Consider the following 15,987-nt stretch of genomic DNA (forward strand, 5'->3'; position numbering starts at 1 on the left):
AATAGCTTCTTCATCACCCCATCCTATGACTTCACCCTGCACTCTTCGACCCATCAAAAATCCCTACACCTCAATCCACCCTAAATCCGTTAAAATCTCTGGCCCCCCAGCCAGGATAACACAGTGAGATCCCTATCTCTACAAAAACCAAAAAATTAGCCAGACATGTTGGTGCACACCTGTAGTCCCAGCTACTCGGGAGACTGAAGTGAGAGGATGGAGGATGGCAAGACCTACAGAGAGGGAGAGAGTCCTAACTTACATTTATATATATAATATATCTATTATACATATATGCAAATATAGGAATATAAAAATATATATAAATGCAAGTCCTCTACCTACATTTATATATATATATTCCTGGCCCCAAACTCCTTGGGGAGGTGGACTTGAGGTTTCCTCCTGTCTCCTTGTTCAGCAGCCTTACGATTGAACCTCTTTTTCTGCAACCCTCAGTGTTGGTATACTGACTTGCTGCACATCAGGCAATGTATTTCTCACGGCTGTAGGCATTCTTGGGTCAGCTACACCCTTTTCCGTCTTGGTAGTGAACTTAACTGCAAGCACCAAGAGTTCTCTGTTTCTCCCTACTGTGCGTCTTACCTGGTCCACTGCCTGCATGAGTGTGGGGTAAGTATGTTGAATTTTGGAATTACTTCACAGGTCCATGTGGTTCTTGCAATGAGCTATGGCTTCCAATTTAACCTTGAACAATAATAAAGGAAAATTGTGGCCCCATCTGCTACTTTGGACCTGTCAGGTTTTTCTGAACTTGAGCAGGAAAAACAGGTGCCATTTACCAGTACTCATCCTCCCACAAGAAACTCTAACATGTGATTTTCATCTCACGTTCTTATGCATAGATTCCTTGATAGTCATGTTTTGGGTTTTGTTTGTTTGTTTGCTTTGTTTTCTTTTCTTTTCTTTTCTTTTCTTTTCTTTTCTTTTCTTTTAGAGACAGGGTCTCACTCTGTCACACAGGTTGGAGTGCAGTGGCATAATTATGGCTTACTGCAGTCTCAAACTCCTGGACTCAAGTGATCCTCCTGCCTCAGGATCCTGAGTAGTTGGGACAACAGGTGCATGCCAGCATGCCTGGCTAATGTTTTCTTTCTAAAAATTGTTTATAGAGACAGGGTCTCATCATGTTGCCCAGACTGGTCTCGAACTCCTAGCCTCAAGCAATGCTTCCAGTTCAGCCTCTAAAGCACTGGGATTAGAGGCATGAGTCACCACACTTGGCCAATATCCACTTTTTTTGTTTCATAACAAAACACCCTTCTATCTCTGATCTGGTTCTTCCTGGACTTTCACTATGACATGGCATTTCTCTATTCTGAAATGTCAGCAAAATGGACCCAGATCTCCACCCCTGCTAAGCTTGCTTGATGCCTTCAGATTCTGCCTCCCTGCTCTTCACTATTGGGAAGAGTCATCTCCAGCCCACAGCGATCTTTAATTCTTTTGAGCCCTTGATGAGGCATCTTAGCATAGTTGCTAAGAACATGGGCTCAGTAGCCAGACTGCCTGCATTTGAACAGTTTCCCCATTTAACAGCTGTCTAGCCTTGGGCAAGATACTTAAACTCCCTATAATGTGGCATTACATAATAATTGATGCTCATAAACATGACATGAATCATTAAGCAAAGTTTAAAATCTGTCCAGCATGCTCTGTTTAAAAAAGTGAAAAATATGTAACACATTCTACAAATATTTTTATCTACAAAAGTTTACAAAATGATGGTACTTAAAAGGCTAAGCTTTGATTATCTCAAAACATAATTTAGAAAGGATGCATCACTTCCTGACACAATTGTATAACTGAAGCATGAGTATTAAAACTTTTGGGGAGGTTGGCTGGGTGCGGTGGCTCATGCCTGTAATCCCAGCACTTTGGGAGGCCGAGGCAGGCAGATCACCTGAGGTCAGGAGTTCAGAACCAGACTGGTCAACGTGGCGAAACCCCATCTCTATTAAAAATACAAAAATTAGCCAGGCGTGGTGGTGCACACCTGTAGTCCCAGCTACTCAGGAGGCTGAGACAGGAGAATCACTTGAAACTGGGAGGCAGAGGTTGCACTAAGCAGACCTCGCACCATTGCACTCCAGCCTGGGCAACAAGAGTGAAACTCCGTCTCAAAAAAAAAAAAAAGTACTTTTGGGGAGGCATCCTGGTAGAGTGGAAAAGGTTCATATTTGAAAGCAGACCTTAGTTTGAATCCCATTTCTGGTGCTTGCTGTGTAAACTCATGTAAGGTGTTTTATCTTCCTAAGCACCTGTGTCTGTCTGTGAAAATGGGGATTGAAATTACTACCTTGCAAAATCATCATGAAGCTTAAAATGAAATAATGTAAGTGCAAGAGGATACATGGGCAGCTGCTCTAGGGGTGAGGGGGGGTTCTTCAACAGCCACTACTCCAACCCACTGGGATTTGGACTATAAGTGCTGTGAGTGGAGTTGGACAGAATTCTTCTGCCCATTCACCTATTTGTCCCAGGAATTTACATAGGAACAGGAAGACTCTTTCAGAGAAAGAGATCTTTTCCCCATGCTCTTCAAAATCATTAAAATATGTCTGATGGGCTTAAAAGCACCAACCAAGGCCTGATTACACAGAGTACAGGACAACGAGGTCCCTGAGAGAGAATTCTCCCTGAGGGTAGATGGAGACACACACAGGTAACTCCCTAGGTAAGGGCTAAGGAACAAGATGAGAATTGACCCTGGTTCATGACTTAAATCTGTCCTGATTTAGCCTGGTGACAGGCTCATGACTAGAAAAGAGGCTTTCTGATGATTCTCAAGAGCTAATGAAGCCATATGATATGTACAAAGGATATCCAAAGCAGTGCTATGAGGGAAAAGTGTAGCCTTAAACACGTACAAAAAGAATTGAAATAAATAAAGCATCTAAATCAGGAAAAAAACAGGCAGAAGAAACAGTAAATAAAAGCAGAAATAAATTTGAAAGAAAGAATTATAAAACTAATAAGTATATCACAGAGCTAATCACAGGAAAAAGCAGGCAGAAGAAACAGCAAATAAAAGCAGAAATAAATTTGAAAGAAAGAATTATAAAATGAAGGCCGGGCGCGGTGGCTCAAGCCTGGAATCCCAGCACTTTGGGAGGCCGAGACAGGCGGATCACGAGGTCAGGAGATCGAGACCATCCTGGCTAACACGGGGAAACCCCGTCTCTACTAAAAAATACAAAAAACTAGCCGGGCGAGGTGGCGGGCGCCTGTAGTCCCAGCTACTTGGGAGGCTGAGGCCGGAGAATGGCGTAAACCCGGGAGGCGGAGCTTGCAGTGAGCTGAGATCAGGCCACTGCACTCCAGCCTGGGCGACAGAGCAAGACTTCGTCTCAAAAAAAAAAAAAAAAAAAGAATTATAAAATGAGTAAGTATATCAAAGAGCTAATCATAGGAAAAAATACCTTTCTTTTCCATACCTGTTGGGTGTGAATGGATTACATACTCAAAAATTGTTATAAGATGATAGATAGATAGATAGATAGACAGACAGACAGACAGACAGATAGATAGATAGATAGACAGACAGACAGACAGACAGACAGACAGACAGATAGATAGAGAGATAGATAGATAGATAGATAGACAGACAGACAGACAGACAGATAGATAGATAGACAGACAGACAGACAGACAGACAGACAGATAGATAGACAGACAGACAGACAGACAGACAGACAGATAGATAGATAGATAGACAGACAGACAGACAGACAGACAGACAGACAGATAGACAGACAGACAGACAGACAGACAGACAGACAGATAGATAGATAGATAGATAGATAGATAGATAGATAGACAGACAGACAGACAGATAGATAGATAGATAGATAGATAGACAGACAGACAGATAGATAGATAGATAGACAGACAGACAGACAGACAGACAGATAGATAGACAGACAGACAGACAGACAGACAGATAGATAGATAGATAGACAGACAGATAGAGAGACAGACAGATAGATAGATAGATAGATAGATAGATAGATAGACAGACAGACAGACAGATAGACAGACAGACAGACAGACAGACAGATAGATAGATAGATAGATAGATAGATAGACAGACAGACAGATAGATAGATAGATAGACAGATAGATAGATAGACAGATAGATAGATAGATAGATAGATAGATAGACAGACAGACAGACAGACAGACAGACAGATAGATAGATAGATAGATAGATAGATAGATAGATAGATAGACAGACAGACAGACAGACAGACAGACAGACAGATAGATAGATAGACAGACAGACAGACAGACAGACAGACAGACAGACAGACAGACAGACAGATAGATAGATAGATAGATAGATAGATAGATAGATAGATAGATAGATAGATAGATAGAAAGAATAGTCATAGAGCTGGGGACCCACCCTGTCTTAGCTCCCTAGAAAGAAGTCAGTAGTAAGGAAGGGAGGTCCTGTCTTATTCCTGGGCACCATACTGCTGTCCCCTGAGCTTGCCAGCAGAAACTCATTTTGTCAGGAGAATGGCTGTCTTGGGTCCCCGCTTAATGGGACGGCACGCTCAACTTCCCTCCACTTTTTTTTCCTCTCATGCCCACATCCAATCTATCAGCAAATCTTTTTTTCCTACATTAAGAATAGATCAGGCCGGGCTCAGTGGATCACGCCTGTAATTCCAGGACTTTGGGAGGCCAAGGTGGGCAGATCACCTGAGGTCAGGAGTTTGAGACCAGCCTGGCCAACATGGCGAAACCCTATCTCTACCAAAAATGCAAAAAATTAGCCAGGCGTGATGGCGGGTGCCTATAATTCCAGCTACTTGGGAGGCTGAGGCAGAAGAATTGCTTGAACTCAGGAGGCGGAGGTTGCAGTGAGCCAAGATCGAGCCACTGCACTCCAGCCCGGGCAACAGAGCGAGACTCTGTCCCCCCCCCACCCAAAAAAAGAATAGATCAGAATCCAACACTTCTCACGCCTCCACCCCAGCCACACCGATCTAAGCCTCCTCATCTCTCACCTGGATTATTAACAGCCTCCTAACCAATATTTCCATCATCTCTTGCAGTTTTTCTCTCAACACAGTAGCCAGAGTGGTCTTTTTATAACAGGTCAGTCATGGCATTCCTCTATCCAAAATCCCCCAGAGGCCTCCCATCTCCTTCAGAGTAAATATCCAAGCCCTTTCAAGGCCTACAAGGCCTTTGATAATCTACCTCGCAACACACAAGCATCCCACACCAACTGCACCCCCTACTCCTAAGCACTCACTGAGCTCTGAACACCGGCCCCCATCACATGTTCCCATGTAAATGCCTGTGCTCTTGGGATTTCTCTTGCCTGGAACTGTTTCCCCCCAGACAACACACAATTCCCTCATATCCTGTGGCTCTTGGTGAGAAATAGGTTATCAGTGAGGCCTTTCCTGACCACCTACTTAAAATAGCAACCTTACTCTCCTGGCTACACACATGCCCAGCCAGTCAAAACTTTCTCTGCCTATTTCCCTCAGCAGGACTTAGACTTACCAGTTACTGCATTTGCTCACCCATTTTTTAGCTTCTTCCATTAGAATATAATTTCCCTGAGGCAAAGATTAAATGTGTCTTGGTCACTGTGTCCCCAGTGCCTAGAATCATTTCTGGCACATTTGAGGTACTTAGTAAATTAAGAGTAAACGAACAAATGAATGAATGAATGAATGAATGAATGAATGTATCTGTGGTGCTGAAAGCAAGAATACCACTGAGTCTGAGCAAGGTTGCTCACACCTGTAATTCCAGCACTTAAGGAGACCCAGGCAGGAGGATCATTCGAGCCCAGGAGTTCAAGATCAGCCTGGGCAACATGGCGAGACCCCTGTCTTGACAAAAAAATTACAAAACTTAGCAGGCAGGGTGGTGTGCACCTGTAACCACAGCTACTTGGGAGGCAGAGGTGGGAGGATCGCTTTAACCCAGGAGGCAGAGGTTGCAGTGAGCTGAGATCCATGCCACTGCACTCCTGCCTGGGTGACAGAGCAAGAGTTCTGTCTCAAAATAAATAAATAAATAATAAATAAATAAATAAATAAATAAATAAATAAATAATCCCAGCTACTCGGAAGGCTGATGCACAAGAATTGCTTTAATCTGGGAGACAGAGGTTGCACTGAGCCGAGATCACGCCACTGCACTACAGCCTGGGCGACAGTGAGACTCTGTCTAGAAAGAAAAGAAAAGAAAAGAAAAGAAAAGAAAAGAAAAGAAAAGAAAAGAACAGAGAGAGAAAGAGAAACAGAGAGAGAGAAAGAGAGAAAGAAAGAAAAAAAGAAAGAAGAAAAGAAAGAAAAAGAAAGAAGAGAAAGAGAAAGAAAGAAAGAGAGAAAGAAAGAAAGAAAAAAGAAAGAAAGAAAGAAAGAAGCAACAAGAAACAAGAAAAAAAAGAAGAAGAAAAGAAAGAAAAAGACAAGGATAAGGAATAAGGAAGCACGCAAGGAAAAAGACGAAACTAAGCGACCTAATTGGGGACTTCCTGACGCAGACGGAAGGGAGCGGCCTCGGAGGCCTTCAGGATGAGGGAAGCAAGGAAGGCTTTGAGGCCTTCCGCCTGCCTCTTTTTCCTCCTCCCCTCGTTTTCCCTTCGTTCCTTCTTCCTTCGTCCTTCCTTCCTTCCTTCGTCCGTCCTCCTTCCTTCCTTCCTTCTTCCTCCGAAGGAAGGAAGGAAAAAGGAAAACAGGCCAGGATGGTGGTCATGCCGCTAAATCACAGCGTTTGGGAGGGCTGAGGCAGGTGGATCACCTGAGTCAGGAGCTCGAGACCAGCCCTGCCCAACATGCGAAAACCAATCTCCACTAAAAATGCAAAAATTTGCTGGGTAGTGGCAGGTGCCTGTAATCCCAACTACTCAGGAGACTGAGGCAGGAGAATCGCTTGAACTCGGGAGGCAGAGGTTACAGTGAGCTGAGATCTCACTACTGCACTCCAGCCTGGGCAACAGAGCAAGACTCTGCCAAAAAAAAAAAAAGAGAAGAAGAAGAAGAAGAAGAAGAAGGAGGAGGAGGAGGAGGAGGAGGAGGAGGAGGAGGAGGAGGAGGAGGAGGAGGAGGAGAGAAGGAGAAGGAGAAGGAGAAAGGAGAAAGGAAAGGAAAGGAAAGGAAAGAAGGAAAGGAAAGAAGGAAAGGAAAGGAAAGGAAAGGAAAGAAAGGCAGAGGGGTTTTAATCAACTGTCAAGTCTACAAAGTCAAAGTCAGTGTAACCATTTGATTTCCTTTTCTGTCTCATTCCTCTGCATAACTGAACTCTGGCAATAGGATAGGAAGCCAGAGTCCCTCACTCCTAGCTTCCTCTCATCTCTTCCAGCTCCATCCCTGGGCATCACCTGGAACCAAAACAGCCCTGCTGGTAACCCCTAGCCAAGGCACCTATCACACCCCCAATTTAAAACCCATTGTTCTCTTTAGAAGAGAAAGTCATGCAACCTGGAAGAAAAAGTAGCATTCAAGAGGCCTCAGGCAAGCAGTTCTTTAGAAACAATTATCTCCTACAAAATGTGGATGCCACTTTTTTTTCATTTCTCCTTTTTGGCACAAGAGCCTTAAAAAAAAGTGACTTACTATTGCCTAACAGGATTAAATTGTTAACTGAGGCATTTTCGTCTAATCCATGCACTACCTTCTAATCCCCTGTGAGTCAGAATGTAAGGAAAAGTTTCTATTTTGACTCAAAAAACACATTCTTAGAAGTCCCCACACCCTTGCACTCCTCAGAGCCCCCTTGCTGAACAGAGTAACCCCAAAGTGAATCTTCAACTGCTGCCTCAGGGAGAAAATTCTCAAAAGGACCTTAGCTCTAAATCTGGATCAACTCTTATTTACCACCCGATCTTGCCTTGAGCTATGACCTTTTTTTTTTTTTTGTCTCACTTTTATTGCCTAGGCTTGAATGAAATGGTGTGATCTTGACTCACTGCAACCTCTGCCTCCCAGATTCAAGTAATTCTCATTCCTCAGCCTCCCAAGTAGCTGGCATTACAGGCTGTAATTGTGCCACCACGTTCAGCTAATTTTTGTATTTTTGGTAGAGATGGAGTTTCACCTTGTTGGCCAGGCTGGTCTTGAACTCCTGACCTCAGGTAATTCGCCTGCCTCGGCCTCCCAAAGTGCTGGGATTACAGGCGTGAGCACCCGTGCCCAGCCTCCTCTTTCCTTTTCTTCTTTTCTTTAATGTACAAGCAACAGAGATGTTCCTTCTTCGGGCAAGTGAACATTCCAGAGATGTTTCAAGGAAAAGGTCCCCTTGGAGCCATGTTCCTGTGGACAAACTCAATGTTTCATTCTATGCTACAGATTTTATTTTGAAAATCTTAACCAGAGACTCATTCAGCATCACCAATCCATTCTAGATACTCCTTATTGTTGGAAATGTAGGAAAAATAATATTGAAGTAGGAATTAAAGCACCTAGATTTTGTTTTGTTTTGTTTTGTTTTTGTTTGTTTGTTTGTTTTTGTTTTTTGTTGAGACCAGTCTCACTCTCACCCAGGCTGGAGTGCAATGGCATGATTTCGGCTCACTGCAACCTCCACCTCCCAGGTTCAAGCAATTCTCCTGCCTCACACTCCTGAATAGCTGGGACTACAGGCACCTGCCACCACTCCTGGGTAATTTTTGTATTTTTAGTACGGACAGGGGTTCCTCATATTGGCCAGGCTGGTCTCGAACTCCTGACCTTGTGATCCACCTACCTCGGCCTCACAAAGTGCTGGGATTACAGGCATGAGCCACTGCACCAGGCCTAGATTTTATTTTATTTGAATTTATTTACTTTTTTAGAGACAGGGTTTCACTCTGTCACCCAAGCTGGAATGCAGTGGTGCAATCATAGCTCACCACAGCCTCTAATTCCTGGGCTCAAGCAATCCTCCCCCCTTGACCTCCCAAATGGCTGGGACTACAGGTATATACCACCACACCTGGCAAAATATGTATTTTTAAAATCTTTAGTAGAGATGGTGATCTCACTATGTTGCTGGGGCTGGTCTTGGACTTTTTACCTCAAGTGATCCTCCTGCCTCAGCCTCTTAAAGTGCGGGGATTACAAGTGTGAGCCACCGTGACCAACCTAAACACCTGGATTTTAAACCCAGTTCTCCTCCTACCTACTAGCTGAGTCACTTCACCTTGCTGAACCTCCATTGTCTCATGCATGAGAATAATACCCACCCAGGAACCTTCACAGATGAGGAGCCTAAGAGATGAGTTCTCATGTATGAAGGTGACTCATAAGCTACAATGCACTCTACAAATACAAGGTATTAACATTTTCCATGCTGAAGTTTGTGCTTGTTGAAAATGTGTCCTATCCCCTTTGCCCAATATAAACACAGAATGTTATTGTAGTGTTATCTTCTGTAGGGTCTCTCCTCCCTCACAAATCCTTATTATCACTGGTCCTCTGGACAATCCTGCTGGCCTACAAAAAATAATATTAATGTTATTTAATCCTGGATTATCAGGGGTTTTCTGTTTGGCAGATGTTGCTGCTCTGTTGGCCTAAGATTAGACTATTAGGTAAGGTAAATGTTTTGCAGAAGTATTTATTTCTCTAGCAGAGAAGGAATTTGCACAATTAATTCACTGGAAAGATCCACATAGATATATGATATGACAGGATTCTTTTCCATGAAATACTGCCATCACAAAGCAAAGGAGGAAAAGTGGCACGTATTCATTGAGAAGCATTTTGCAGTCCCATTTATGCCATAAGAGGGAAGGGAACCATGTTCCAAATGTTCAGAAGTCTTGTTGGAGACCAAGTCTCTGGCTTCTCGGTGCTGTGCTGAACACTCTTCTGTTCAGGACACTTCATGGCCTTGGTGTGTCCAGCATCAGCCTGAAAGCCCACACATTGGTGTGCATTGGGCAGCAGCTTTTCACTACAGCACTTACATTTCTTGAGAACGAGACCAGATACAATAACAAATTACCTCTGGGGAGGAGGCAGGCATAAGCCAGGCCACCAAGCTGTGTGTCCCAGGATGTCAGGGCCCAGGTGAGCCTTTCCTCTTCACTCTTTTGGTCCAAGTACTGGTCCGACCAGAAAACATTCTGCCTGACATACAGGTAAATTTATCAAAGTACAAGATGCAGAATGTTTTAGCCACATTCATCACGCTCCATGTATTAGTCCGTTTTCACACTGCCATAAAGACATGCCCAAGACTGGGTCATTTATAAAGGAAAGAGATTTCATTGACTCACAGTTCCGCATGGCTGGGGAAGCCTAGGAAACTTACAATCGTGGTGGAAGGTGAAGGGGAAGCAAGGACCTTCTTCACATGGCAGCAGGAGAGAGAAGTGCAAGCAGAGGAAATGCCAGACACTTATAAAACCATCAGATCTTGTGAGAACTCACTATCACAAGAATAGCATGGGGGAAACTGTGCCTATGATCCAATCACTTCCCTCCTTCCACACTTGGGGATTACAGTTCAAGATGAGATTTTGGTGGGGACACAGAGTCGAAGCTCATCACTCCATCTCTACAATTAGATAGTTGCAAGGTAAGTAGTTGTGGAGAGAAGGCCTTGCAAATTCTACTTAGGACAAGTGGAGAGATGTAGTCTGAAATCTTCCTAGCAGAAATACTTTGTCTGCCCATGGGGAAAAAAAAACTGTTCCTCTTCCTTCTTTCCTTCTTAACTGAGATAATGGAGAAACTTTCCTGTACCGTCTTTATTAAAATATCTCTTTGCGGGCCAGGCACAGTGGCTCATGCCTATAATCCCAGCACTTTAGGAGGCCCAGGTGGGCAGATCGCCTGAGGCCAGGAGTTCAAGACCAGTCTAGCCAGCATGGTGAAACCCCATCTCTCCTAAAAATACAAAAAGTACTCAGGCATGGTGGCGGGTGCCCGTAATCCCAGCTACTTGGGAGGCTGAGGTACAAGAATTGCTTGAACCCAGGAAGCGGAGGTTGTAGTGAGCCAAAATCACACCAAGGCACTCCAGCCTGGATGATAGAGTAAGACTCTGTCTCTAAAAACAAAAACAAAAATCTCTTCACACAGTTTTATTCCAATTCTGATCTTTACAAAAGATGAATGGGTGGGGTGCTCTGGAAGAAGACAATGACAAGAAAGGCAGCTCACATGCTCTTTCTAGAACACACTGTGGGTTAATAACACATTGCCCTGTTGAGGCCTGTAGGACGTCTGTTTTGATGGGGAACTTAAATAAATCATATTTAGCCTCTTGATGGTTTCTTCCTCCCTATTTTGTGCTTCTCAAATCTTGTGCATTTTCGTTGGTCATCAACTATGAGCAACTCTTAGTTTGCCGAGCAAGGGCTGTCAACTCTGCAAAGGCAAGCTTCAGCTCTCAGTCTTTTCAAACTGTTTCATTCCAAAATCTGGCTTTGAAAGGTTTGAATTAGTGAGGTATTAGCATAGTACAGCCAGTAAGCACCAAAGACTCAAAGTGTGTGTGGATGTTTACCATCAGACGCCCAACCTCCTCATGAATCATGAATCTGTGTGTCCCACAGAGTGTTCCACTTTGTAGGATACATGAAATGACTGGTCCTCACATCTTTGAATGGTATAAAATTTAAAACCCACAGATTATTAATACCAGATTCTCATTTATTGTTCCATCATTCCTGAAATCACGTTCTGTAGTGAAGACTTTCCAAATATCTTCACATTCATGGGGTCCCCCTGGGGAAAAACAAAACAAAAGCCAAATTATCCTTTGACTACAATATGTGGCACAAGAAAAATCATTTTCTACTGAATTGGCCCCTGTCACAATTATCCCCTGATGCCTGGTTTTGAATACAGAGCTTACATGCCATTTCTAATCATCCATGCTGGCATTTTCTTTACTTGATTGCCCAAATCCTACAAACACAGACATTATGGTGGATTGACCTGAGTTCATATTTGCCACAATATACTCTGTTCTCTTATGAATAAAAGACTCGAAATTCCTGAAGGGAGGGCTGTGATTGATGGCTGTGTTTAGGTGAACCTTTATGTGGGGTGGGTGGAGTGAAAGGGGCTGGGAGAGGGTCAGATGTATACCTCTAAAATACATAAATGAGGATAAAATTACTTCCCAGAAAATGGGGCATAATGCAACTATCTAGAAATTTTGTTTGTTTGTTATTTTCTTAGAGACAGGGTCTGGCTCCATCTCCCAGGCAGGAATGCAGTGGTGTGAGCATAGCTCACTGTAACCTGAACTCCGGGACTCAAGCAATCCTCCTGCCTGTCTCCCAAGTAGCTGGGACTACAGTTGCGTGCCACTATGCCCTGCTAATTTCTTGAAATTTGTTGTTATCTCTCTGTGTTGTCCAGGCTGGTCTCTAACACCTGGCCGCAAGTGATCCCCCTGCCTCAGCTTCCCAAAGAGTTGGAATTACAAGCATGAGTCACCATGCCCAGCCCAGAACATTTTTTTTTTTAGTTCAAAATTGGCTTGGCGTGATGGCTCACACCTGTAATTCCAGCACTTTGGGAGGCAAAGGCAGGTGGATCATTTGAGGTCAGACGTTCAAGATCATCGTGACCCACATGGTGAAACCCCATCCCTACTAAAAATACAGAAATTAGCCAGGCGTGGTGGCACATGCCTGTATTCCCAGCTACTTGGGAGGCTGAGGCAGGAAAATCACTTGAACCTGGGAGGCAGAGGTTGTAGTGGTCTGAGATCATGCCACTGCATTCCAGTCTAGGCAACAGAGCAAGACTCTGTCTCAAAAAAAAAAAAAAAAAAAAAAAAAATCCACCATAAAATATTAATGGAAAGAATGTGCCTCTCTACATAGGGCCAAGCCTGAAGTTGATCAGATGATAGAAGCATCTTTTGGTCCACTTTGTAGGATTCTTCAATGTCCTAAGTCTAAAGTTCCCAATGTAATGTCTTAATCTGTTTTCTTCTTACCCTCATTTATCAGAAAAGATAGGGCTCATTTTCAGGGTGGTATGGCCATAGACCTTAGCATAATTTAAAAGCCCAGTTGTTATTGTCATTCATTTTAATTTGGTTTTGGGGAAAGATAGGAGGAAAGACAGAAAAAGTTATAGTCTATCAGTCTTAAAATTCAATATATAAATCAAATTTGACTTCAAATTTTCCACTTTCTGGTATTCTGCAAAAATCCATTAAATTTCTGCCTAGTCCCAAGAGGTAATGCTACCATCTTATAAGTTTAACTTTCTCTTATGCCAAATATTTAATGAACCAACATACAGTGCTGCAAAATCCTTTCTTGGCTAGACTCTGCATCCAGCCATTACATCTGTCTTTAACAGACTGTCAGTCTGGCAAGAACACCCACTATATGAAGAGCTGCTACTGATCTCAGGTATAATTGGTTCACAGCCTGGCCTGTGTCAGAGTTGGCAACACAGGTCAGTGGAAATATGCACAAATTAGACACAATCAATAGGTGGTTTCCAACCTCTTTTCCATTGGCCCACATGAGGTTAACAAGCACGCAACAATCTTGCCCACCTATAAACTGGAATTTACCACATAAGCAGTCCAGCTTTTCCAAAGGATTAAGCAGGAAGGCAAGAAGTTAAATTATTAAATATGATTGCTCTTTGCAAAGCATGACACTGTATAAATACCAAAAATATTGCAGGCCGGACATGGTGGCTTACACCCAGAATCCCAGCACTTTGGGAGGCTGAGGTGGGATAACCGCTTGAGCTCAGGAGCTCAAGATCAGCCTGGGCAAGATAATGAAACCTCATCTCTACCAAAAATAAAATTTTAAAATTAACCAGGTGTGGTGACATGTGCCTATAGTCTCAGATACTCAAGAGGCCGAGGTGGGAGGATCTCTTGGCCAGGAAGGTCAAGGCTGCAGTGAGCTATGATCACGCCACTACACTCCAGCCTGGACAACAGGGCAAGACCCAGTCTCAAAAAAAAAGGCAAAAAAGCAAAAACAAAAAAAAATTACTTTGTTAGGCCAGGCACAGTGGCTCATGCCTGTAATCCCAGCACTTTGGGAGGCCAAAGCAGGCAGATCACCTGAGGTTGGGAGTTTGAGACCAGCCTGACCAACATGGAGAAACCCTGTTTCTACTAAAAACACAAAATTAGCCAGGTATGATGGTACATGTCTGTAATCCCAGCTACTTGGGAGGCTGAGGCAGAAGAATCACTTGAACCCAGGAGGCTTGTGGTGAGCCAAGATCATGCCATCGCACTCCAGTCTGGGCAACAAGAGCAAAACTCCGTCTCAAAAACAAACAAACAAACAAAAAACATGACTTTGTATAGGGGAAAAAATGGAAGGATTTATGTATTGCCTCATCACAGTTGAGAATATGGATTAATACAACTGTATCATAGAGAATTCTTTGTATCTTACGTATACACTATCATATCACTCCTTTGGATTTTAAATTTACTAGGTCAAAAAATTTCCCTTAACAGCAACAACAGTAAAAAATAATCTGTGTAGATGTTTTACATGGTGGGAGGTGGGGGGCGGGAATTAATTCTTCAAGCATCAAAGGGGAGCCTTAATGATGTAGAAATGTGGCCAAGTTCATCAACTTGGAAAATTAACTCATGTGCCTGGGTTGTATTGACTTCATCTGCTATTCCTTCTCCAGAACAAGTCAGAAACACTCAAGATTTTGCAAATAAGGAATCCATCTGTCCATGTAGTCATCAAGAAGTTGGGGTCTCTTTCAAGTTATCTGAGAAAAGCGATTTCAACGCTCTGAACCCCCCCCCCCCCCCCCCCCCCCGCCACGCCCAGTACTTTAACAAGAAATTCCAAAGTCATTCAGCCTGGGCCAAAGGAAAAAGGAAGATATTTTTTAATTAAGAAATCAATGCAAAAGCGAAATGCCTTTGGTGTAAGTCCTCTCCGAGTCGCTTAGAGACGTGAGGCAATCTGCTCCAGCTAAGCTATCTTAATAACACCAATTCTTCAGCGAGCCCCTCTTAGGTGGGTTTGCATATAGGCCCCCCAGAGAGAGGCACCTCTGCGGAAATGAACATTGACCTCAAGTGGCTGAGTCTTCTGCAGCAAGGGGATGCCATCCCTGCGGCTCCTGGAGCCACGTGTTGCTGGGGCGCATTTACACCTGGCACCGGGATGGGCGGTGCGTTGAGGCGCTTGGAGGATCTCACCTGGGCAGGGAGACCGAGCGCTGATGTTAGCTGAAGCTGCCTCAGAATTTTGTGTTCTTGATCACATTTCACAGGGATTTCACTCCCGCCTGAGCACCGTCTTTCGGCTGCTGCTGACGGGACACATGCATCCAGGGATCAGTGAACCCAGAGCGAGGCAGGGACATGACACAGGGCGGCGGAGCCTCGGGGGACAAAGGGTACTCGCGCTCGGAAGGGGACGTCCGACGCGGAGACGTTTCTATTTCCAGCCTGTCTGCCCAGAGGCTGAGTTTGCCACATCAGTGACGGCCGGCCTGGGAAGGTTTCTCTGAAATAGCCTCCCACTTGTGCTCAACATGAAGCTGAACCCATTAATTCAAAACACAGCTCTGCGCTTCCTCCCCGCCGCTGCTTTCGCGACAGATGCTGCCCCAGCAGAACAAACCCTTGCATTTGGAGGCCCGCGCAGCTCCGGAGCGCTGAGTCGGTTTTGTCTAAACAGCTCCCAGCGGTGGTTCTCATTACAGGGAGACAGCCCCCACGCAAACAGACAGCCCTGCTCCTTTAAATACAGCAATTTGGGCTCGTCTGTTGCTCCCTGATCTTTCTTTTTTTTTTTTTTTTTAATCATTTGGACTGTAAATAATTAGAGGGACAGACATTCCCAAAATAAGAAGATCAACAGCTGAGCTTTATAATTCTAACGTGAGCACACATATCATTTCAGGCTCTCCCAGGACCCCTAGGCAGGTACGATTTCAATAATCAAAGCGTTTTGCATACATTTTCTAATTACCACTCTTGCCCTTGGATTTTTTTGTTTTTGAACTTCCAAGCTCGCCAGTG

Source organism: Rhinopithecus roxellana, chromosome 11 (genome assembly GCF_007565055.1).
Source record: "Rhinopithecus roxellana isolate Shanxi Qingling chromosome 11, ASM756505v1, whole genome shotgun sequence".
Taxonomy (NCBI): Eukaryota; Metazoa; Chordata; class Mammalia; order Primates; family Cercopithecidae; genus Rhinopithecus; species Rhinopithecus roxellana.